General features: G+C 37.1%; 1 protein-coding gene across 1 annotated transcript in view; it reads left to right on the top strand.

Moving 5' to 3' along the window:
* The window catches only part of GPC6 (glypican 6), a 755565-nt gene that overhangs the window by 662382 nt on the left and 67694 nt on the right, over positions 1 to 25489 (top strand). The gene's annotated exons all lie outside the window — the stretch shown is intronic.

Here is a 25489-nt window from a genome sequence, read left to right as displayed (position 1 = left end):
AAATTCATATGTTCATTTCACAGATCTTGTTCTTTGTTATTTTAGTTCATAATTTTTTTCTGTATCTAAAGAATTTGGTTTTATTTTTAATATTACTTTTTTTTTTGGTACAGAAGTAAAATGCTCAAAAAACACATCTGATTTACAGCTAGTGGAAGAAAGATTAGGTTTTTTATTCATTCAATGTGTTGTCTTCAAAGCCTCAAGAAGGTCAAAAAGACTACCTTTACAAGTTAAAGCAATTACATAAAAGGAAAACTTGATGAATAATTTGTTGGTCCAAGTTATCTCAAGTGTTCCTGTAGAAAAGCAAGCTCTGTAACAATCAGGAAAGAATCTGAAATCATTTTTTAAGGTGATCATATTTCATCTGCCATTTAACATGACATCTGCAAAGAAAATATGAAAGAGGAGATATCCCAGGTAACCAAGCACACTGATGTTGGAATGGGAATTATTTCCTCAAAGAAAACATACCTTTACTTTACACAAAGGTTTGGTTTATCCAGTCTATGACATTTATTGGACATTTAACTTTCAATTATCCAGATACTATTAAAATCAAATTTGTTGCCTTCTGTTCTCCTATAATTAGCACTAGTGCCCTCTGAATGTAACAGTTATATTTGGTCAAATATGAAGTAGCTAATCACTGAGATAAGTAACTTCAATGTGAACGGAGTGGGTAGACTAAGACTTTCAAAATGTGTGTTTTACTTGCAATTTAAGAGACAGGGAAACAAGATTTAAAAAAAAAAACCACAATTTTTTAAAGTAGTAAAGTAAATTCTCTTCTTCAGTTTTGCCATTAAAAAAAAAAAAAAGAATATTTCAAAAAGCTTTTAAGCCCACATCTGGAAAGAAATATAAGAAAGTATTATTATTTTAATATGTATGAGTCTATAGAGTTTGTCCTTTCACCTAAAATGTTTGTTGGAGTTTTTAAAAAAACATAGAAAAAAATACTGTGTAAGAAATTATAGTAGCAATACATTTTACATGTATTAGATGCAATGCATTTTTTAATCTTACTTTTTGATTTGTTTTTATTATGAACTTTCCATTAAAAGAAACAAAGGACAGCTTAAAAGACATTTAGTAATTAAAAAACTGTACTCAGTGTCATCATTTATCTTTGGGTTTTGCTTATCTTGCTCTTATAAAATGCATACTGTTATGTTATTTAACATTTGTAGTGAAAGGATTTTTAAGTGACTAGTGATAATTAAAGTGCAAGATAAACAAAATATATTATTTCATTATTTTAGCTAGTAGTTTTTAATGTCGTAAAACATGCAAGGGCTGCGGGATAAAGAACATTCTGGTAAACTTTTTTTTTTTGCAGTATATTTTACAAGTTATCTTATATTGTCTGGCATACAACCCAAGATCACAAAATAAATAAAAATAGGCCTGTATGATTGTGATCTATGGGTAACAATCCTTTTGCTTTTATTACACACGTACATTATCTGGAAATGAAACACTGGCTTTCTTGAAAACAACAGGAATTTATCTATTTGTTTCAATAGAGGCAGATTTAATTCTGAGAGTATATCTGCAGTTGCAGTTGCTTTGTTTGTGAGGTAAATGTACGCAAGTTGGAGCACTCACCCTTGAAAATTGTTTTTCTCTTACTGCTTTACTACTCGTCACAGTCAAAAGTGACTCCCACTGAATCTCTCATTAGAATTGTTTTCCTTATTTTCAAACCCTAGCAAATCCTATTCAAGCTATCTAAACTGCTCACTAGATTCATACCCAATATTAAAAATCTCTTTTCATACAGTCTGCCCAGAACTGTTTCTCCTTTTCCTCTCCAGCCATTCAGAACAGCCCTTTCCTTCACCTCCTTTCTGCCTTTTTCCAATATTAGTTCAAAACTTGTCACTTCTCCTATGTTCTCGGTGTTCTCCCATTATGCTACTTATCATTTTGACACTATAAGAAATCCTTTTTGCCAAAAAAAGTCACGATTTATTACTATAAATTCACCGTTGCTTTTTCAAGTAAAGTTGGCCTATCCTTTTCATAAAGTGCTGGTTCTAACAAAGAGTACTTGCTAGCTTCTTTTCATTAAAAAGAACTTTTAAAAATGTTTTTCAAAGTGAAAGAGTCAAAACCCTTCACATGCAAATGTTTCAGTAGAAAAACATGATTGCATACTTATAAAAATTACTATTTTTGCTTATGGGTGAATACAGAGAGAGGAAGTAGAGTCAAGCAGTTCAAATAAGTCTGTGCTGAAGAGCTTCAAACAGCATCATTTTAAAGACAGAAAAATATCTTCAGAGCAGGCAGATTCCTTTGATTGGATAGACCAGCTTTTTTTCAAATTATCCTCTTTTTTACAGAGAACTGACTACTCCATTCATCCTTCAAAAACCTCTTTCATAAGTCAATGTTTAGTTTAGACCTCAATTTAAATTAAAACAGGAACCAGGAGAATTTCTCCCTATTCATTTCTTTGCATTCCAACTAAAATAAAATAAGTTTCCAACCGGGGCGTACATGCTCACAAACATGTGACTAATTCCCATCACATCATCCAATATATATCTGCATTTACAATCTCCGTTCTGGAAGTCAGTGTTGGGAGTTTCTAAATATGTTGTCATTGGCACTAAGATTAACAGCAGGACTTTTTCCAGCAATGGTACCTAAGAGAGCTTGTAAAGCATTTTTTAATGACACAAAAATCCATATTTTGCAGAAAAATTACCCTGACTTTAGAAGTTTTATACACTTCTAGGTTATAAAAGTCTGAGGAACACTAGTGCAATGCATTCAAATAATCAGCATGAAGTGAATCAGATTCAAAACACTGTAAACACTACTTTTTTACCTCTTAAAAAACAAATTTAAAGCTCTTGCAGGTTACTTTTTCATCAGAGAGACTTTGTTTTAATTATAAAATAACATATGAACATAATAACATATAGCCACCTATTTTAAAGGTTGGAATTTTACATCAGAAAAAATGCCACTGCCTAAGACTGCAAAACTTAACTTGCAGCCAAATTAGAGTGTGGTATCAGCTGTTTGACAGGTATATGGTCAGTACTGTTGTAAATTAACGGCACATCTGAATCAAAATCTGAAATAGACACCATATATATTTTCAAAATCTGAACTGAGTTGATACGTATTGAACAAACAAACAGAGAGTATTGGCAATGTACACTTTGCCAGCTCAAGATACCTCAGAAAACAAACAGATAACATTAGTTCCCTCATTTTAAGAAGAGTTACATTTTTCCCCACTAAAAGAGAAAACCAACTTAAGTATGAAAAGCCCACAAGAGTCAAAAAACTTTTTTCACCCAAAAGTTTAAAAGGATGAAAAGGAGTTTATTCAGCTCTTAATGCTATACTCAACATAGTTCATTTGGAAAGGCTATTTTCATTCGTCTCTGTGCTGAAATAAGGGTATGGTAGAAGTTATTTCCGTAAAATAACAGTGATCATTCTTTCCCTGAATCAGCACTTGCTGATGGACTTCTGCAGGGTCAGTTGATAGAAAATTCAAATTTAAGTAACATTTGAGTAGACCGTGAAATACGTAGTGACTTCATTTATTACAGTGATTATTTTTGTTATGTGCCCTAATTTCAGAGGCCCTTGTCTCACATCAAATTTTCAAATTTCTCCAGTTTTTTAGTGGAACGTCCAGTTGGCATTGCACAGAGAAAAGAGAAACTACATTACCCTCAGGGTAGCTCCTCAGGTTAGAACCAACAAAGAGATACACTTACTGTTTATAAAGAAAAGAAACAGGTCTTTGATCATTTATTACCTTAGAGCATTTTTTATTGAAATGCCAGGAGCTTAAAAGTTGGCTTGCAAGCCCCCATCATTCTTTGACAGAAGTAGGATCAACACAGATCTGCACTCCTAAGATTCCCCAACTTGAAAGACCTTTCAATACACAGAATGAAAGGTCACCATCTCTTGATGAACAGACTGAGGAAGAGAAAGTTAATGTCTCTTTCAACCAATATTTATGCTCTTTAATCATGTATAAACACCATTTGGCTGGTTAACTATGGTTATCATCCTAGAACAATAATTATGATTTAGGCTGTGTGTAGGTAACTCACTTCAATAGGTGGAGGTAAATCCTACAGCTTTAAGTGCCCACTTTGATGTTAATAAAATTATTTTATGAGCATAAGTTAGGGAATAATATGATCCATTCTGTTTCATCTTCTGCCTTTTTAGTGGATCGCAACTTTACCAGACCATCTGTTTTCCATAAAATATTTATGTGTACATATAAAAAAGAAAGAGACCTAGAGAGAGAGAGAGAGAGAGAAGTAGAACACTACAGAAATAGGAGAGTATCTGAGGGCAGCTTTAAAAATGCAACATATGTAAAACTTTTTGGATGAAACATAAGTGTAAATCAAAAGTAATATCTGAAACCCTATGAAAACGGGTTTATTTTCTGATCATCAATAAATGCTAAAGGGAGTTTTAGTTCATGAGTTTTTAATTTGGAAAGAAGAATCTCCCTAGTGATATAGATCTGTTGTACACATAAAAAAAGAGTTAGGAGGCAAATCAACATATTAATATTTTTTGGAAAACTATCAATCTACATGTATGCTCAAAATAATTAGTTGGTTAAAGAGAGTTAAACAGCAGAGCTGCCAGCACTCAGTCAGTAAGGAAGCTGAGCTGCATCTCATCACAAGTTGCACCCAAACTTTTAAGTATTGATTTAGCTCCTGGCATAAACAATTATATTTCTTATCTAGACAGTGAAGAATGTGGCTCCAAAAATCTCTCAGAAGAAATCTTGCCAGACTGGTTATAGAGTCTGGACTAGGCAGGCAGGGATATCCTTCCACAGGCCTCTGCTGACACGTCTCCCCACTGACTGAAAAACGAAATCTGTGTAGAGAATATATGTTCTGCATCAGCCAGAAATGTAGATCAATAGGGGGAGATTTTCAAAGCAAACCAGTTGGTGCAGAGGACCTGATTATCTGCAGTATACACATTTCAGGGCTCTGCCCTGATCCTGAGCACCAATGTCCAGTGATGGTGGGAATACAATGGATATGATCCTGATGTACATCTTCCCTTGCAGCTTCCATTCAAAAGGATCCAGTTTGTGTGTCCTGAGTCCACACTGCAAAGTGAACCAAAGCACATTAAGTGAGGACAGGAAAGGAATGTGCTTAGAAAGAGTAGAATAAATGCACCCACTGCAGCTAAACTGTTTCACTGGACAGCTAAACTTTCTGTGCAAACTGGATACCTAACTCAAGATGGCATTTCATGTATGTGTTCAAAGCTAAAATTGTTGAGGTTGAATATTCAAATACTAAAAAGAGCTAAAGAGATTGGGTTTCTCCATATTTATTATTTTTCCCAGAATATAATCTTGTGTCATTTTGTAGCATTTTTCATATACCTTTATTTCATTGTCTAAGGAAAAGAATATCAAATTGCATGTAGTAGGTATGATCAAACAAAATTACCTTCAGTCAGCAATGGAACAATTTCCATGGCCATTTTACAGCAACTAAAAATAAAAATGAATAAAAAATCTTGCTGTTGTACACATGCACATTCTAGAGCTTTGTTCTTGAGTACCTTGGATAAAGCCCTTACAGCTCTGACTATCTCTCTCCTCTATATTTCACTGTGGAGTAAATTTAAGACTCTTCAAAAGGCTTCTAAGTGGTTTTATATATTTTTTATAGAAATTATCTCCACAATTTGCGGTACATCCATTTTGAAAGGAAACATCCCTGTACTATACTCCCTTACAATCCCTCCATTTCTTCTAGTCAAAGCCTCTGCTTCTCATATCCTCCTTCAAAAACAATCATTCTAATAACATGTCTGAGAAGGGCCGATTTTACTCTTTTAAAGATAATCATATGTGATGTTTGTCCTCTTGTTGCAGACAACACCAAAAAAAGACAGAGATTTTGTATCTTTCAAAGGATTTCAGGAAGCAGCTGAATCTATAGCAGAAAAGCGAGGTGATACATGGCAAATTAGTTTGCAAAGTTTTTTATTTCTTTATTCTTACCTACCCTATTTTAACTAACAGATAATAGAAGAAGAGAAAAAGGAAGCAAAGAGAGTTAAGCCTGCAATTATTAGAAACCCAGAGGCTGCAGCTCTTCCACAGAAGCAACTGTTTCTTCTGAATTAAAAAAAAAGGAAAACATATCATCTTTTGAAGAGGGAACTAACCTGATGAAAGAAGGAGAGCACATGTTATTTTCAAACTGGGTTTTCACTTGACAATTTGCATAACAGATTAGCCTATGAATAAAGATGTCATTCAACAGGAAAAATCAAGAAGGCAGCTGACTTACTGCCTGCCACTGCCTTGCTGAGCAGCCCATTCTCACTGCACTTCTGTCTAGCTAGCTTAGCTCAAACAGGCATAGCACTGGTTTATTTGTACAGTCAAGCATGACTGCTAAATGATGACCACTAAAATAAAAGGTAAATAGCTCCATGCAGTCATTGATATCAGTTATTTTTTAATACACACACTGATTTAGTCCAGTGTCAAGTTTCTCAAGTTTCCAGTTTCTCACTTACTTCAATTCAATGCCTAAATTTAAGCAGAATAAATCAAAGCAGAGCAGAAAACCAGAGATGAGACAGGAAGGAGGAAGAGATATAAGAGGTTTGGACTCAGCAGAGGTGTGCAGGGAGGCACCGTGTGTCAGCTATCAGTCTCAAATGGTGACTTGAGGAGGCTCCCCCGACTTCTCCGTGCTGGCTGGTGGGTGATTGCTGTAGCAATGCTGAGCTCTGAGTTACAGCCTCACATAAGGAAGGGTTGCTCTGGTGTTGTGGGAAGGTGGGCTTGAGCTGCTGGGGCTTGGTCATGAGCCGAGCATGAGGAACAGCCAGAGATTCCAGTGCACCTGCTGAGGAAGGGCTGGGGTCTCACTGCACGTAGCCCTCAGGAGAGTCACGGTACTGCTTGCAGCCCTGATGCATGTGGGAAGACCACTGAGGGAGAGGAGAGCATGAAGAAATATCCAACATTATGCACAGCATATCCCACTGCCAGCCAGAAGCCACTTGCTTTCCAGGTCACCGGGCAGCAATAGTCAGAGGTAGCTAATGCCCAGGGCTCCTGCCTTTTGGATGCCCCTCTGCAGCTGAGCTCCTAGGGTGTTGCATCAAAGAGAAACATCCAGAAGCAGCTTGTACTGGCCTGAGATATTAATTCTCATTTCACTGCTAAAGAAACCTACTTACTCTGTATCTACACCATCATAGCATTGCAAGAAAATTGGTATTTGTATAATACTAGTGACTTCAAAGTGAAAACAGAAAAAAATCACCTATAACTGATGTTTGACATTTGTGTTGGTGACGCAGTTCTCCTTTTCACTTCATAGAATCATAGAATTGTTTAGGTTGAAAAATATCCTTAAGATCCTCAAGTTCAACTCTTCCTTCCCATTGCACATGGATCACAACTACAGGTCCTGCTTGCATTGTCTTTGCCTGCAGTTGGAAAAGTGTTGCAGAGTAAACATTTAATTCATTTTGATCAAAGTCTGCACCTTGTATCTTCAAAGCGAAAGTACTTATTGAGATGCAGTGTTCAGTAATCAGTAGGGATAATACACAAGCAATCTATCAGTGCTTGAAGCTGTTCTCTCTGAGCCTTTTCACAGCCCTAAATTGCTTATCATAGGCAGAATTGATGCATTACATTTTGTCTAGAACTTTTCTAAAAAATAATGGAGTCATTTCTGGAATTATTCCAACATACCAGACCTATAACTAGTTCTGAATCAAGGTCGTATTATATAATTAGGGTTTGGATATTTCGCTCTCGCATAGAACAACCACTGCATTCCCTCTGCAGTCTTGGTTGGAGACAAATACACACCAGTCTGCAAAGGTTCTGCATGCACTGATACGCACCAGAGATCATTGCTCAACTCACCTCTTACATTACAGTATTTTTTTTCATTGAAAACCCACTGAAGGGGAAAAAATGCAGAACTCTATATTTTGTAAACCTCTGTGAGCAGAAGAAGTTAGGTGAGGACTTATGGCTTAATTTTTATATGCATTTCAACATGGTCTTTCGAAAGCTATGCATAGGGCAGCAGACCACTGTTCAGCTCCCAACTGGACCATTGTTCAGCTTCCAACTGGATTGAGTAACAAAAGTGCTGACAAAAACGGCTTCATGGCAAATATTAGTTTGTCAAAAAAAAAAAAAATTAACAGATGTTCCAAATACAGGAAGCGTGGCACATAAGGAAAGGCTGAGAGACATGGGTTTGTTCAGCCTTGAGAAAAGAAGGCTTAGGGGAGACCTCGTCACCATGCTGCAGTATTTAGGAGGAGGATACGAAGAGAGACTCCCTTTTTACAAGAAGTTGCATGGAAAGGACAAGGAATAACGAGTACAATTTTTTCCTGGGGAGATTCTAATTGAACACAAGAGGACAATTTTTCACAATGAGAACAATCAGACATGGGAATAATATCCCCAGGGAAGTGGTTGATTTCCCAATATTGGACACTTTTAAGATTTGCCTGGACAAGATGATGAGCCGTCTGGTCTAGACTGTGCTAATGTCAAGAAAGATGAGACCAGATGATCCGTGAGGAACCTTCCAACCTCATATCCTACGATTCTATGATGTCATCTCCATTTTAAAGTTTTGCCAGTTTGAATGTAGATCATTCTGTGGGGCTCTGCTTTACGGGTGTGGGACTGGGTTCATACACACTTATGTATATGCACAGATACACATGCTCCTTTGCCAGCGCGCACACAAACGTCACATGGATAATTTGGCTCAGTCCTGGCATGCAAGACTACTCACATGGAGATCTCCATGCTACTGAAACTCCTACTCTGATTCAGGACCAGATACCTCATGTTCTCCCAGACCTAAGCAGGTGGTTGATAAGATATTATGGCTGCTCCATTATAAGGCAGGGAATGTTCTGCCACTTGACTGATTTCCCACTGCCCCATCCTGTAATGTGTGGAACTAGAGCAGATAATTGCTCCATTTTGCAAATTATGAAGCTGAAAACATTAAATAATTTATCTTGTTATTTTCTGTAGTGTTTCCCCTTTCTGTGTGTAGTAATTGTAAATCATAATAATGTACAAGCCAAAAGCGCATTTGCAAAATTCTTAAATTATCCAGGGATGAAAACCCAGCTGTCTGCTCAGTTTCTTTGCTGGACTCATGTGCCGGTCAGTTTTAAGCAGCATAAATAATCAGGTCCTGCAAATGCACAGAATATGCCAATAGTATTTCAGGTGTATAAATCTGTCTTGTCCTGTCCTTCATCTATTATAAATTTAGCAAAAGACCGGAATAATAAATTCATTAGATTTTCTTCCTTAAACAGATCTGAGGCAAACTGTGAATAGCAACAAAAAGACACCAAGAGGCTTTTTAGGCCTGTATTTTTACGGAGGTGGAATTTTCTGCAAAAATTCATAAATGTACTGTAGTTTTTGAGTTTATTTGCCATAGCTTGGTGCTAGCAACTAGCAAGCAGATAGTGGTGTTTGCATCTAGATATGCATCTGTGTGTCTAGCACTTTCAGTTATAAAATTTGTATCCGTACTGGTAAAGGTACATGTGTGTGCACACGTGTATGTGTGCATGGTTGTGCACACATAAAGCACAGCCCTACCAAATGAAGAAAATAGGTCTCACCAAAGTCATTATAAAGAAGGAATTGTTTCATCAGCCTTCATTGTGCATTTTAAGTGACAGTTGAATCAGAGCAGATTTTGCAATTATAATTCTTTGATCATTTACTTTAAAATAAATTATGACAACTGAAGGAATGATCTCATGACGTGCCCTTAATAGTACATTAGGGACAGCATGAAACATGAAATAAGAAAAGCATTAAAAGAAAGGTGTTAAGTTTTTTAAAATTGTTACAAGACAGATGGATCATTACTTGAGGAAAACCCTCTCTTCTGTTTCTGTGCTGTGGGTTTCATCAGCTCTTGGTTGAGAGGTGCCTTACTTAACAGCTGCAAGACATTTATCCCCATAACACAGCCCTACTCCATGTTCTTGTTCCGAGTCTGGTGTATGCCGTCTGCTGTATTTTCCAGTAGAGCCCTAGCTCCTCTGCTGACATTACTAACAACTCTCTTCTGGGAATCAAACCTGTGTGAGACACTTTGAGTGGCCCTCCCTGTCTCAGAGGGACTTTTCTCCTGGTTTGACTGAAATAGAGAAATATTTGCCATCCACATGCCTTGTAGTGCACTGCAGAGAAGGCTTTTATAGAAAACTTAAGGGGTGGAAGACACTTGTCTTCTGATAATTTGTTATTAAAACAAACACTTTTACCCAGTGACTCAGTACCCTTGGACATGTGGTCTCTTATACTTCGCTATCTGGAATAAAAGATGTGTCTATTTATTCTCTTGCTTCAAACTCCATTAAACTCTTGTTAAATAAAATGTCTTTCTGGAGACTGCATCCAATTTGCGCATGATATCTGGGGGAAAATGGGATGTGAAGGAAATTACTGTTAATTTTGAAACAAAATTAAATGCACTGTAAAACTTCCAGCAATATCTGGGAATTTTTTCAATCTGTGACCCAAGAGATAAAAATGCAATAGCCATCAGAGGCTTTTTTCTTTCCTCTAAAGTATGCTTACTGCAGGAAACCAGTATGAGCAGACAAGATGGTGTATACTTCAGTCTGGGCTGTCATTAGCTTAATTCCCATACCATCAAGCAGTGGTTTGGGTAAGATGGAATTGGAGATACCTGTACAACACTGTTCACTTTTGAGAGAAAGGAAAGAAATGCAAAGCACTTGAAAGCCCGTGGGTTTTTTTTTGTTAATGACATATCTAAGAGTTCAGAGCAAATGTGAGCAAGTGATTTATGTAAACCAGCTAGCTAAGTGTGAAACAGTGAAGCTGAATGTGAACCGGGGGTATTTTGTCTGATTGTCAAGAATATGCACAACACAGTGCAATCTCTATGGTAACCAAATCGTAACACTACTAATCAAAGACTATGCCCTAATGGTAAAGGGATAAACAATTGCATAATGGCAGTATTTATCTAAGAAATTAGATTCTTTCAAGCAACATGAAACTCTACAAAGCAATCACATATCAGAAACCCTTAGATGTATCATAAGTGACAATAAAGATAAAAGTCTACCTTTAACTGAACAAAAAAAAAATAGTTCAGAATAAATATGTCTTTAATGGCCTCTGTCCCCATGAATAATTGTTTTGTTCTTCACTGTGAAAAGGATTGAGATTGTCCTGTTCTTCCCCTGTATTGTAGATTTTTCTTTCCTAATCATCTGGAAGAATCCATCAATCTGCTATCACAACCTGCTCACCATTTTCTCAAGCATGCAAAGGTAGGGAGATGGAATGCACACAAGCTAGTACATAACTCTTTATGCATTTCCCAATCAGCAGTTATTGTTATACTTTCCTGCTTTTCCACAAAATAAAGAGGACTAAAAGCCATTTACTGTTTAAAACAAGAATGATTTATGGACACCTTTTTGTCCCAGAAACAATTCATTTTATACCCAGCATTCACTGAAAGGCATATATGACATGCCTTGACATATCAAGATGTCATTTTACTGTAGAGATTTTCTTTTTAGTTTGTTTTGTGGAGGCCTTTGGAACTTCCTAAGCACTTTCAAAGCACTGTCATTGGTTATTGTAGAATAACAGAGGTCTAAGAAGTATAGCAGATGCACAGAAGGAACCCAACTGAGAAGCAGGTACAGGGTAGAATTTTGTTCTTAGAGCTGTTGTCATGGTTCTCTGGTGCCATTCTATCAATTCTTTGCTGTGGCACATATTTTGCTGCTGACTCACAATACTGTAATACTGCTTTGGCTGCAGTTTCCAGCACCATGGCAGTCCTCTATTTCAACTTCAGCAAAGCAGCCTCTCTCCAATATGCTGTTCCTACTATATCCCTCTGAAATACTTTTCCATGCAGCATGCACATCCCTTTCCAGAGCTGCTCTTGATGCTACAGAGGAAGTCTGGTACTCATTCTTCCTGGTCAGAGCCTTCTGACCCAACAGTGTGCCTCTGAGTGCATCCATTGTCTAGGCCTGCAGTCACCTCTTCCTGCAAACCCTTGGCGTGGTGGGAAGCACTTAAAAACCTGAAGCAGACGGCAACACTAGTCTGAGTACCTGTAAAAGCCACATCAACAAAAGATGCCTTTGTAAGGCAAGCTCCTTCACATTCCCAACATCTTTTTGTCTGCTCTGCAGTAGATTACACCCTGCTGAAAATTAATCTGCTTGAAAACAGGATTCTGTTTCCAACCACCTCCGTCCTTCCCTGCATCTGTCCATATATATTTCCTGAGCACCAGTTGGCATGGAGCAGGACAAAATTTTGTCCTGAGTGGTATGGGGGAGATTAAGTCCCTTTTTCAGTTGGCTTTAACAGGTTTTTTGACTGCATCCTGATCTGGGCAGGCACAGTTGGCCAGTCTTCTGACACTGCTTTCTCATTTAGAATTTCTCGGAAGTTATCTCCTCCATGCATAACATCCAAGTCCTCTTTTCCACTACTCCATGTAGATATCCAGACTGCATATTGCATCCAGGATAGCAGAAGGACAGGAGAAAGTGCCTGGGGAGGCACACGAACACTGTTGTGTCTCTTGTTGTTCCTTCAGGCAGCTATCCAGAAGCATGCAATCATGTCATGACCGCAGTCATTATTCGCTACATTTCAAAGAACAGCTTTTATAAATAGAGGTGGATTTTCAGTTCTACTGAACCATTTACACTAAAGGAAACCACAAGTATGAGTTATGGACAATCTGACATGCATTTTTTTTGGTACCTGGCCACTTAGTTCACAACAAATATATTTTCAGTCCTTGATTAGATATTTTAGACTTTCCATAGAAATGAAGGAAGGAAAAGCTTTGTAGTAAGAGGCATAGTAGAGGTATGGAAATATTTCATATTCTTTCCTTGCAAGACTCTCTTTCACTTTAAATTGTTGAGATTCCTTCTAATCAAACAAAAGAGAAAAGTAAGAACTGTCTTTTCACATAGTGTCTTTTTTAGCTAAGTGACTGATGTTTTACTAAAATTTTTATGTATTGTATTTCTGTCAAGAAATTTTGGGCTAAACAAATTCATCTGAAACACAGACACAATAATTTGTTTGTGAATGGAAACTCCTCTACAAATATTTGTGTAAACTAACACCAAATACACCATTATTTGCAGAAGAAAATAAACAAATAAAAAAGTTAAGCAATGAAGTTAGAGCAAGGGGTAAGTTGAATTTATTAGTTGTTATATTTCCATATAGAGAGAAATGTTTGAAATAATCAAAATAAATATTTCTGCACCATAGTTTGAGTAAACATCACCAAAAGACCAGTCTTGTTCTAGTTCCATTTGTGCAACTCATCTTTGAGAGAGCAGGTTGTCTAACTCGCTTCTCTAAAAAAAAGCTATCATAGAATCATAGAATCATAGAACAGGTTGCATTGGAAGCAACCTTAATGATCTTCTAGTTCCAATGTCCCTGCCATGGGCAGGGACACCTTCCACTAAACCAGGTTGCTCAGGGCCCCATCCAACCTGACCTTGAACACTTCCGTGGCTGGGGCATCCACAACTTCTCTGGACAACCTGTTCTAGTGTCTCACCACCCTTATTTCCTCTTAGGAAAAATTTCTTCCTAATATCTAATCTAAACCTACCCTCTTTCAGTTTAAAGCCATGACCACTTGCCCTATCATCACATACTCTTGTGAAAATTTTCTCTCCAGCTTTCTTGCAGTCCCTCCTAGGTACTGGAAGGCTGCTCTAAGGTCTCCCTGGAGTCTTCTCTTCTCCAGGCTGAACAACCCCAACTTCACTGCCCTTCTCTGGACCCACTCCAACAGGTCCGTGTCTTTCTTATATTGTGAGCCCCAGACCTGGATGCAGTACTCCAGGCTGGGTTTCACAAGAGTAGAGACCCCACTTGAAGATGGGGTATACGGATGATATCAATCTGCTTTGGGTGAAAGGAGATGCAATGAAATCAGTGTTAGTATCCCGGAGGTATAGCTGAATTACATCAACAGAATTAGCAGAATTTCATCAACATTTGTTATTCTAGTAGAGGACCTGGATTAAGCGGATGTGCAGAAAGACTAGGAATTGCATGAAAATTGGTGTCAAGCACAGGTCTGTGACAGAGGAGGAGCTCAGGTGTGTAAGGAGGGTGAGACAGAGCTGTGGAGCATCTTGAATGCAGAGGCACAGACCTGCTGCTTTAGCGGGGCAGCTGCTTAAGAGGGGATCCAGTGTGAATAAATTCACAGCAAACTTAATCCCTAGACAAACTGGGTGGATGGGATTTGCCCCCAGAGGTCTCCAGAGCTGACTACATCTCCACATTTAATGTTCAGGGAATCAGGGGGGACTGTTCAACTAAATGCTTAGAATTGTAAGAACAGGTTAAAACTCAAAGTTACAGAGAATTGATCCCAAATCATCCCCATACCTCCCTAGATTTCCTAGTCTGTTTTTATGACATTCAGCAGTCTTATGGGGAAATAGAGTTAATTCATATTCATAAATCCCCCTTGGATGAAGCTGGAGCTATTAGATGGTTTTTTTTTTAATCTGGAAAATGTTCATTTTAGGTAATCAAAAATTTTGAGGGAGAATTAACACAATGGTTCCCTGGCCACTGGCCTGGTAGCCTCATGAATGTGCAGCCCAGCCAGACAGCAATCTTACTGTGGAAAATGTTCCATTTTTTAATTTTTCACCCTCAATTAAAGGCATTTTTCCTGCTATGAAAGTTTTAGTGGGAACAGATCTTTTATTTTCTACAAAACCTATCTCTGTGTTATTATTAATATTTATGATGATTACAGCATATCAGGCAAGTGACCTTGTGTGATGAACATTAACTTTTTATATTACTTTGATGTTCTCTAGACTGGACAAAAATTTTTACTTTTGATCTACCAATCATTTAAAAGATCAGGACACAGATAATTTAGAAGAATTAAGGAGCTCAAGTGCAGGATTTTTACAATGTTGCCCCTATCCTATTGATTAGTTCTGTTTCATCCCCATAATATAGTTAGTGCAGCTAGACAAGCGTAGAGAAATTGCTCTTTCCTTTCAAGAGGAATGTCAAAACAATAAATAAATTAGTCATACCCACACCATTGATTTGTGACAACCTTGATGTATTTAATCACTTGGGATTCAAACATTTATCTGTAGGGGAAATATCATACCATTTTTGTTTCCTGTATTGAGATTCACTGGGAGAAAATGCTGTTAGGCATCTCAAAATTCTCTGCACAGTGGCAGGATTTAAATGCAATGAGATATCCGCAGTACATTTCTATATTAATCAATAAAATGAAAGGCAAAAATCAATTTTGTCTGTGCAACTGTGTGTGACACCTCCTTAAGAGCTGTTCCATTGGGATGGATTCAGGCCAGCAAAGATGGTCATAGGTTGATTGTTTATTCATGGCAAGGAAAGACATAAAGCCATCTTACTGACAAAGTATCAGGAAAGATGTTACTCATAGGATGTCTATTCAAAAACCTGGCATTTATACCAGGGGAATTTCAGACCTTAATAGCAATTGTGGCTTCCCTCATAAAAGAGGGGCAAAGATTTTCTTTGATTCAGAGGAAATAAAGGCTGAGTTTACCGAAGGAACTGATGATCATCCAGATATTCTCTGAAAAGATGGCAACACTAAGAAATTTGCCATATGGTCTTGGAATTATCAAGGTATCTTTATTGTAACATTACGAAATTAATAAAATGTGATCCTCTAGTTTCATATTCTACACCTACTTCCCTGTACTGGAATAAGCGATTATCCTTAACACAACCCCATGTCACTCACAGTTTGGCTTCTAATTCAAGATTTTAGAATGTTAGATTTTGACCTGTGTCATATTTTAAAACTTACATTTATCACTTCTTCTTCAATGCATTATCCAAGATGTTATTTCACTGTAGATTTATTCATAAATATAAACATATTTTCTTTGGTGCTCTTTTCCTTCTCTAGTTATTCTGAATATTCAGAGTGAGGTTTTCTAATGATTGTTAAACCAATCCTGTGGTAATATGAACTGAAAAGCTTGGTTTGAGTGACAATGGTCATCTCAAGAACACTTCATTGCCTAAAAGATGTTAGGACTTATTTCATTTTTTCTTATATTCATGACTCGATTCCATTTTATTGCTCAGTCATTCAGTATCATGAAGCCCTTCTCAGATTTTCTAGGATAATCTTTATCTTTACTCTCCTCAACAGTAACACCAGTGTGCTTTTTCATGTTACTGTTTACACCCAGTCCCAGATTGTTTACGAGCAGGTAGCAACAGGAAAGTCTTAGGCGGAGGGTCCTGTGGAATTTGTTAAAAATGTCTTTAGAACAAAACTTGTCCCAATCTAAGCTTTCCACAACGAACTCAGACTGCAAGCTTGACTTTAGATAGGTGAAATTAATTGAAGCCCAACCACAGAATCACAGAAAAAGTCTGCATTAGGAAGGGACTGCGGAGACCTTCCTGCAATCGAAGCCCCTAGATTAGGTTTTTCAGGACTCTGCAGAGCCAAGTGTGAATATTTTCAGTAAGAGAGATTCCATCACATCCTTGGCTGACCTATTCCAGGGTTTAATTTTTGAAGTGGTGATTTTTTTCTTATACGCAAAAAGAAACCTGTGCCCATTTTGTCTTCTTCTGCCACTCTGTGGGAAGATGGCTTAACCATCTTCTCTGGACCTACCCTTTAGGCACTGAAGACTGATGAGATCTCCCCTAAGCCTGACTTTTGTAAGCTGAACAAATCCGGTTCATTCAGCCTTTATTTGTCAAGTTTTCCAACATTATCATCCAGATGGGCATCCACTGGATTCTTTTAACCCAAAGAATGGCTAAAAATTCATTGGTAATCTTATTGCAGCACTGAAGATGCATTACATCCAGCAAGAGAGAGAGAATGAAAGAGAAAAAATTATTCAAGGAACAAAAAAAAATAGAATGAGGACCAATGTCCTTCTGTAAGGTGGTAAACTGAGAATAAGAATGTGTTAGGTTTAAACTGGGTTTTTACAGAAGAAGACATTAAAGTCATAGATACCACCAGACTTACTCATAGAAAGATTACGAAAGAAACTTTTTACAAGGGCATGTAGTGACATGACTAGGGGAAATGGCTTCAAACTGAAAGAGAGTAGGTTTAGATTAGACATTAGGAAGAAATTCTTTACTGTGAGAGTTGTGAAGCGCTGGAACAGGTTGCCCAAAGGAGTGGTGGATGCCCTATCACTGGAAATGTTCAAGGCCAGGTTGGATGGGGCTTGAGCAACTCAGTCAAGTGAAAGGTGTCCCTGTGCATGGCAGGGGACTTGGATCTAGATGATCTTTAAGGTCCCTTCCAACCCAAACCATTCTATAAGATTCTACTATATGATTCTATGCTATGCATTGATTAGATGCTGATGAAGGGTGAAGTTCTTGAAATATTCTTGAAATAACCCAAAATTTTTTGAAACTAACTTCTTATAAAAATAAAATATGTATCACTTTTCAAGAAGAGATAACAGACAGCTCATTAATTATGTTTTCAAAAATGTACCATACATTCTGTCAAGATTGGAAAAAGCTCTACTGTACAAAATTTAGAAACATAAGTAGGGAACTAAAAAAAAAAAACAGTGTAGAAAATATATTCACTGTAAATTCTGAATAAGAGACACTTGAAAAATATGTCAGGACTGACATGGGAAATATGAATTATAAATCAGTTGTGATGAAGGGGATAGGGAAATCAGATGCATCGAGGGAATTGAGGTAATTTTCTGAGTCAGACATATGGGCCAAAAAGGACCTCTGCAAAACAACACTAATGAGATCCATCTCTAAAAGTTTAATTAGTTCTAGACACCACAATACCAGAGAACTCTTTTAAAGGAAATAAAGAAACCAGGAAAAGACCTGAAGAAGACACAGAGTAAGAAAAATTGCATGGAAAGTATGACCGAGCACAAACTAAAGGACATGATAAATGTCTACATATATCTGAGGAATGTAAAAACCAAGAAAAGAATATAAATGTTCAAGATTATATGAAGTAGCTTATTAGAGACAGTTGAGTCAAATTAAGCAGCAGAAAAAATACACCGCATAACTGGACAAATATTCTGATAATGATGTACAGCAGACAATGAAATAGTTTTCTTAAAAAATGTGGGAAGAATGTAATAAAGCTATTTTAAAATTTGTCTGCATAGATCTCTAGGGAATTTATACCATGGGTAGTAACTCTGCATGGGCAGCAGAATGGCTGAAAAGATCTTTGAGGTTCTAATGTCTGGACTGTACCAAGATAATGCAAGCTCTATACTCAGGAGATTTTTACTGAGGAAAGGATGCATTAAACAGGAAATTTCAGGCTATGATTTGTTGTCTTCAACCATTTGACCCTATCTCATCAAGAAAGAGTCAAAAAGATAGACTTTTTTCAGTGTTCCAAACTCCACCTATCTTAAAAGAATTGTGAACACTAGTCTATGTTAATACAAATTTAATTTATAGCAGGTAGCGCACAGGCATGCATCAATGGGGGTTCTTTTATTTACTAACATTTTCTGTGACATCTCTTGGCATATGGAAACATCAACAAGATAAAGATTTTACAAATGTATTACATTTTATTAATGGATGCATGTCAAACATTCAGACAGAATCTTCAACATTTAGCAATAACATTTGCTAAAAGTCCAGTTCGGAAGAACGGCTTGCATCCAGCTACTATAGCATAGTGGAAAAACAAGAATAGTAGACAGGGATTGCCATTGTGCCTAGTCCTTGCTATTTTATTTTTTTCGTCTACATGAACAAAAATAAAATATAATCTAATAACAGTGTACTAAACTCTGTAGAATTGATCAAAGTTATAGAAAGACAAAGAAGAAAAGTCATTTTTATATAGCCATTTTTTTCAAACATGGAAGAAAAATTTATGTTATGTGAAATGCTCAAAAAAACTCTAACAAAATTGCAGTTCACCCAACAAAATTCATTTTGTTTCTGTCAGATGCAAAAAGATGACAACTGCATGTCAATAATGTTTTCATACATATATTGTACATGATATTAAACTAATTTCTTGAGTTACTCTATGTGAGAGACAGATAAAAACCTAGCAGGAGTAATGAAAAATTCTCCATAATTATAGAACTGCTTATGGAAAACTTTAGTTTATTAATACTGTTGACAATTATTTTTTCCCTTTTTTTATGGGAAGAGTAAGTGATACTATCATGAATGAACATGGCTACATAGCTGATCAGAAATATCAAACCTCACAATTTAATTGTTAAATCTGCAAATTCTTATAACTGAAATTAAACATAGATAACAAAAAACTAGATCTGATTATCTGTATGCATTTTTAAAGTTTGCCTTTTTAATTAGTTGGCAATTAACCTAGAAGGGACGATTCTGCATTCCAGTCCCTCCTGAAAGAACTTTTGACCTACTCATTACATAATTCTTCAGATATCAGTCCTACAAACATGAGCCAGAAAACTGGACTCACACCTTCTTAATTATGTGTCTTAAATACTAAGACAGAGACCAGTCTTTCTGTCCAGGTGAGTAGCTAAGGATTCCATAGACAAAGCTTTGAAAGGAGAACTATTGGGCACTTAAGAATAGCAGAGGTAGTTAGGGTGTTTTTCCAGCAGGTAAAAAGAAATTGAAGTAAAACAAAATTGAAATGGAGTCTTCCACGTCTTGGTTGTACTGTGTAAAGGTAGGCACCTTCAAGAGTGCATCCTTCTCCACTACTTCTTTGAAGAACTCCTTGCTCCAGGAAGATCTACAGAAATTGTAAGCTCAGAAGGATAGATCCCTATCGGACTGCAGCTGTGGGAGTTCATTAGGGAAATGCATGCAGACCCATTTATTCACATACCCACCTCTTAAACCAACTCCCCTGAACCATAGCCTGGACATCATGACCATCTAGACTCTGTACCCAGACCTAAACCTTTCACCAAGTGTCAGCCCTTTCCCGCAGCTGGTCTCCTACTTGCCAGATCATCCATCAGCTTGAAGTTTGCTAGCAGGACATATGCTCTCTTCCCTCAGTTTTCCCAAGCTTCTTCCTCACCTCACCTTAATCCATCTCTTTCTTTGCCCTTCTTTTCCCCCGTGTAAACAATCCCAGGTACCTTTTCCCCATTGCTTCTTGTTTTGTTCAGCTACATATGCTGATACTTTTTACCTCCAGAAAAGTTTCACCTCAAATACAGCAGTTTCTCATGTTTTTCTCAAGCAGGGACTAGTCATTTCCCTGCATACCTTCACAGAGAAGCTTAACTGGATATTGATAACTGAATATCCAAAAAAGGAATATTGAGATCGCCTTTGCACAGGTGCAAACATGAGTTTTAAGAAAAGTACCTTCTCCCACATTTAAAAAAAATAAAGTAGAATGTAGAAAATTATGTTAATATGCCAAAGCATATGTAGAGTTTAATGATAGTCAGAGAGGAAATCTGTCAATTTAGCCTCATCAGAAAAGAACCATACACTGTTCTCATATGAATAATAATTTGAAAAAGGAACAATGGACCCTAAGAAAAACAGCAGTTTTGGCATTACTGCCATGCCTTACTCTGATTTCCTTACTCTCATCTCCTTTAAATGTGAGGTAGAGTTTTACTTCCCTCTTCTTGAATTTTCTTAGTAAATCAGAATCTAGCAGTAAAAGTTTTGGCAGAGTATTACAGGGATGTATTTCCCCTGTTATTATATTTGTAAAAAGTCAATACGTACCCATATTTCACTTTTCAATTTTTAGTTTTTAATTTGTTTCATTAGTTTACCATCTAACGCTTCAAAGATTTTATGACCACTATATATGGTATATTTAGTGTCATGATGGAAAACTCACTGAGTTTTGCCTATGTGACCTGCTAAACACAATCCAAACTTCTGCCTTCCCTTGCCCTTGGTCAGAAGGTTGGGAAGCTACCAAATGATCTCTGCCTTGCAGCCCATCATATCAATAGTTATATCCTTTTCCAAAACAGTCATTGCCACTCTCAAGGTCATAGTCAACTGCAACAAGTTGCTCAGGCTGTTTACAACTGATTAGTCTGCAATGCATGGACTTGTCCATAGACAATCCTTTGAAGCTTCCCAAATAAAAATTTATCCTAACATTCTTTCACCAGCAAGTATGTGAACAAGCACTTCACAATTCTTCTTAAGTAAATGTAAGACCACATATAGGAGACTAGAAAAATATAGAAAACTCCTAATCAGAAATTTAAGATAAGATCTTCCTCCTTTTTTTTTTCCAAAACAAAATATACCTTAAAATTTTGTGAAGGGCATGCAATTTTGTATTTTACCATTCTTTGTCTCCCTGACAAAACAACATTTATAGAGGCTTCATCCACAGATCTTTTTCTGGACGACCCTGAGGAAAGCTCAACCACTGCTAGAACCTCACAGATAATTTTGAAGTAGAAGAGCAACTGTGTGCATGAAAGTAAAAACTGATGTCACAGCCAAACTAACAGAGACCCAAAAAATGCGTTTCCTTATCAGCCTCCTGAGTCTTCCCTATCAGATCCTCCTTGCACTTTCTTGATGATAGAAGGGTGACAAGAAAAAGAAGGCAATGATTGTTCTTACAAGAACTTTGTATTTCAGTCTAGTTTTGGGGTTTTTTTCACTTATCAGATATCTCATAAATCAGTATTCTTTCCACAGGATCTCTTTCTTATATATTGCTAAAAATTAAATAATGTCCTTCTAAAAGCCAAATACCTATGGTATTTCTTGATGCAGACAAGGGAATGCAAAACAGTTAAAGAGAGATGCTGTGCTCAGCCAGGAGAAACATTCTGGGGTCCCTGGGACTACAACCTTGGACTCCAGTAGACATGGGTGTTTTACTGCATCAGGAAGGTCCCCACTCCTGTTTTGAGCAACATGCATCTAGGAGAGGTCAAGAGCAGTGGCACTGATGGTGAATCTGGTGTGCCATATGCTCTGTACTTTCTCAGGACCATTTTGCAAGTCTGTGTCCTCAAGTGAGCAATTAGTCACGTTCATTGTTTCCAAGTCCCTAAAAAACCCAAAATGCAAGAATTACTTACCTAAACAGAGATCCTGATCCACTCACCCTAGCTGGCAACTAGATGCCAGCTTTTTGCCAAGTGCTATATATATATGGAGGGGGAAGAGATGTCCTGATAAAGCAGATTCTGAAAATGCAAAAGAGGTAAAAATAAAAAACATGTAATTAAACAATACAGTCTAAGTATATTAACAAGATAAAAAAACCCAGGTAGTCAGTTAATCAGTTTTCGGATTTTTATGGCACAAACAATAACTAAACTCCTCATATCTTCTATTTGACCTGATTGAGAAATTCTTAAATACACACAGAGTCACACAGAACTAAGGTCGGCTTTCTTCCAGTTCAAGGGTCTGTTCTTGTAAATTAATATTTCAAGGCTGAGGCATATAGATTTTCTTAACTTCATTTGAAATCTTTCCAGCTTCTCATGTAATAATATTCACAACATTTTCATGAGACAAAAAAAAGACTTGGGACAAGAGTGTTGTGTTTGTTGATACATGATTATAGATTTGAAGAGCTACTGTCTGGTAAGGACCATTACAACATTTTGACTGTTCTGTCATAAATCTCAGATCATTACATTTCATCTGATTTTCATTATATTCAATCTAACAACTTCCATTTCACTCAATTGCACAGAATAGCTAGTGTGTATATATTGTATGTGTTCATATAGAACAGTACAGGTGAATAATAAGGTTTAGCACTGGATTGAGGGTTAGGTTTGGCAAACAGGAGGATTCAATCTAATAAGTTGAGGAAATATTTTCCAAGGGAGCAATTCACCTTAAACATTGTGGGGTGTTTCTTTCTAAAAATCAATGTTAAGGATGAAATATTCAGTCTTAATTTAAATCTGAGGGCTAACTCAAAAAATTAGTAGACTGAATCTAGTTAAATACAGTAGTGATTATGTTCCCAAGGGACCTGCACAGTTACAATAATAAGACTATATTAAGTTCTTCCAGGCTTCTCTTAGTCTACAGCTGTCAGGTATCATCTGGATGTGTTTGACTTAATATTATGAACAACATGATGGTTAGAGAAAAGGTAGAAGAAAGAGCTCAGTCAGACAGAGACTAAGAAAATCATTTTGGCATTCATAGAAGTGGCACTTGCTCATCGTCTTTTGCTCAACTGAGCTTGTAGTACTCCTACCAGAAGGAAACAGGAGTAACCCAGCAGCCCGGTCACTGCTAAATCAGCCATGGCCCCACACAGCTGCTGAAACTGATGACAAAATGAGTCCTCAAACAACATTAGTTTTCCATTTGTGCACGAACTCATCTGAACCGTGCAATTGCCCAAGACTTCTAGTCTGAGCTGATCCCTAAAACAAGCCTTAACTGGAAGCACAACTTGTGTCAGCCTCAGAAATAATGTTTCAGGAAGAACCAGTTTTACTTCAGCCCTTCAAGCATCTCTCATCACAGCATTTAATCCATTTCTCACACTCTTCCTCTTCAAATATGTCCCTCTATAGGCCTTTAGTTTAGCATTAGTCCTGTCCCACTAACCCCAAAATGAAAATACAAACTGCTGATATAAAGATGTACCTGTCATCAGTAAAGATGTGAATATTTCAAATCATATTCTCCCTTAACCCATGGTTCCTTAGTCATATCCTTATAGATACAACTAAGTAAGAGATCACAAGGATCTAATGACAAGTGTTACTGTTGGCTCACACCCTTACTGCTTCAGGCTAGCTTCTCCACAGATTTGGGTTGAGAATAGTTACCCAGAGTGGTTCAGACTCATTCCAAATCAGAGAAGGAGACAAGCAGTTAATGAATATGGACAAGCAGGGATTTATTTGCTCTCTTCTCTTCTTTTCTCTTCTTTTCTTCATTTTCTCTTCTTTTCTCTTCTTTTCTTCATTTTCTCTTCTTTTCTTCTTTTCCTTTCTTTTCCTTTCTATATAGCAATAGCATAGATCTATAGCCCATGCGATTGAAATATAATACTGGACTCTAACCTTAATTTGAGCCCAAGTTCTTGAACTCACCATCAGACCTATACCATACTATATCAAAGAAAGAAGCCCAACATAACAGAATCTCACCTTTAACATCCAGGAATTACCCACGTCCCTCAACCTCTGCCCAGTTCCAGTACAAAGACATATATATATATATATATATATATATATATATATTTGTAAAGACTAGGCTTAAAGTTCAGAAAATAAAAGCTGATGAACCAAAGGATATCTTTCTAAAGATACAAGCTCTCTAAGCCAGGAAGAGATTTTTAGTTTGCACCTCCTAGAGCTATTAGTTTTGAAGCTGAAGGCACTTGGCTTGAGGAAAGGCTGTTTCTGCAATCAAAGCTGTCGTTCTTGTGCAGTTAAGGATGATGCACTTTTCTGCCACATATCTGAGATTTCACTTCAAGATTTAATTCAGAACTAGTGTCCCATGCCATCAAAAGAAACAGCAAGTAGATTCAAGCCACTACCCATTCTCATGAGAGGTCTGCAGCAACTACCTATTTACTGAATGCTGTTTCAACACAGTCCCTGATCCAAAACATGTACTAGAGCTTAGCGCTAGACTTGTCCAACCTACTAGTTTCCAAACTAAAGTGGACTTGTACAAAGAGGCACCTGTCCTTAACTTAAGCTGTAGTCTACAAAAAAACCCAAACCAAACCAAAAGAAAAAACCCCAACCACCTCCTCGTCACTGTTTTATTCATTTACCCTAATCTTTATTCTAATCCTGAATTTAACGATCAAAATCCAGCCATCGAGACCCGTGCCCTAGCAATGGCTAGTACTGATTGTGGCATCTAGGATTTAGACACATTGCTCACTAAGTGCTAAAGCATAAATGTTTTATACAGGTCACTCAATGTGTAAGGAAGAAAATCCTTTATAGCAGTCCACACTTAGATATTATCTTTGCATGTGGAAAAATGGCTTATTGCAGGAATCTGTAAGTATATGTGTGTGCATGCATATATGTATGTGTGTCTCTGTGCGTATGAAAACTGTTTCCTCTATCAGAGGTAGTTCCTCTTTTCACCATTTCCCACTGGAAAGAATTTTAAAACAATGTGCAGGCAAAACATCATCTCTGAAACCAATTTCCTATCATCTCACCACTTCTCACCTTTAGGAACAAGTGCTTTATGCCCCACACCAAATAACTGGCACTACACTCTTTTCAACCTAGAAGTACTGTGAAATATTAGATGTAAATTTGCAAAAGTGCTTAGGTACTACATGCCAAGTAATTCTAGTTTCAGTGGGATTTTTAGGCATGCATTGACAGCACATAAACAACATATTGTTGCCCTCAG

The sequence above is a fragment of the Manacus candei genome, unplaced genomic scaffold, assembly GCF_025592945.1.
Source record: "Manacus candei isolate 608988 ecotype Guabito, Panama unplaced genomic scaffold, ASM2559294v1 h1tg000014l, whole genome shotgun sequence".
NCBI lineage: Eukaryota > Metazoa > Chordata > Aves > Passeriformes > Pipridae > Manacus > Manacus candei.
The sequence above is the reverse complement of the archived record's forward strand: the minus strand, read 5'-3'. Positions and strand labels throughout refer to the sequence as shown.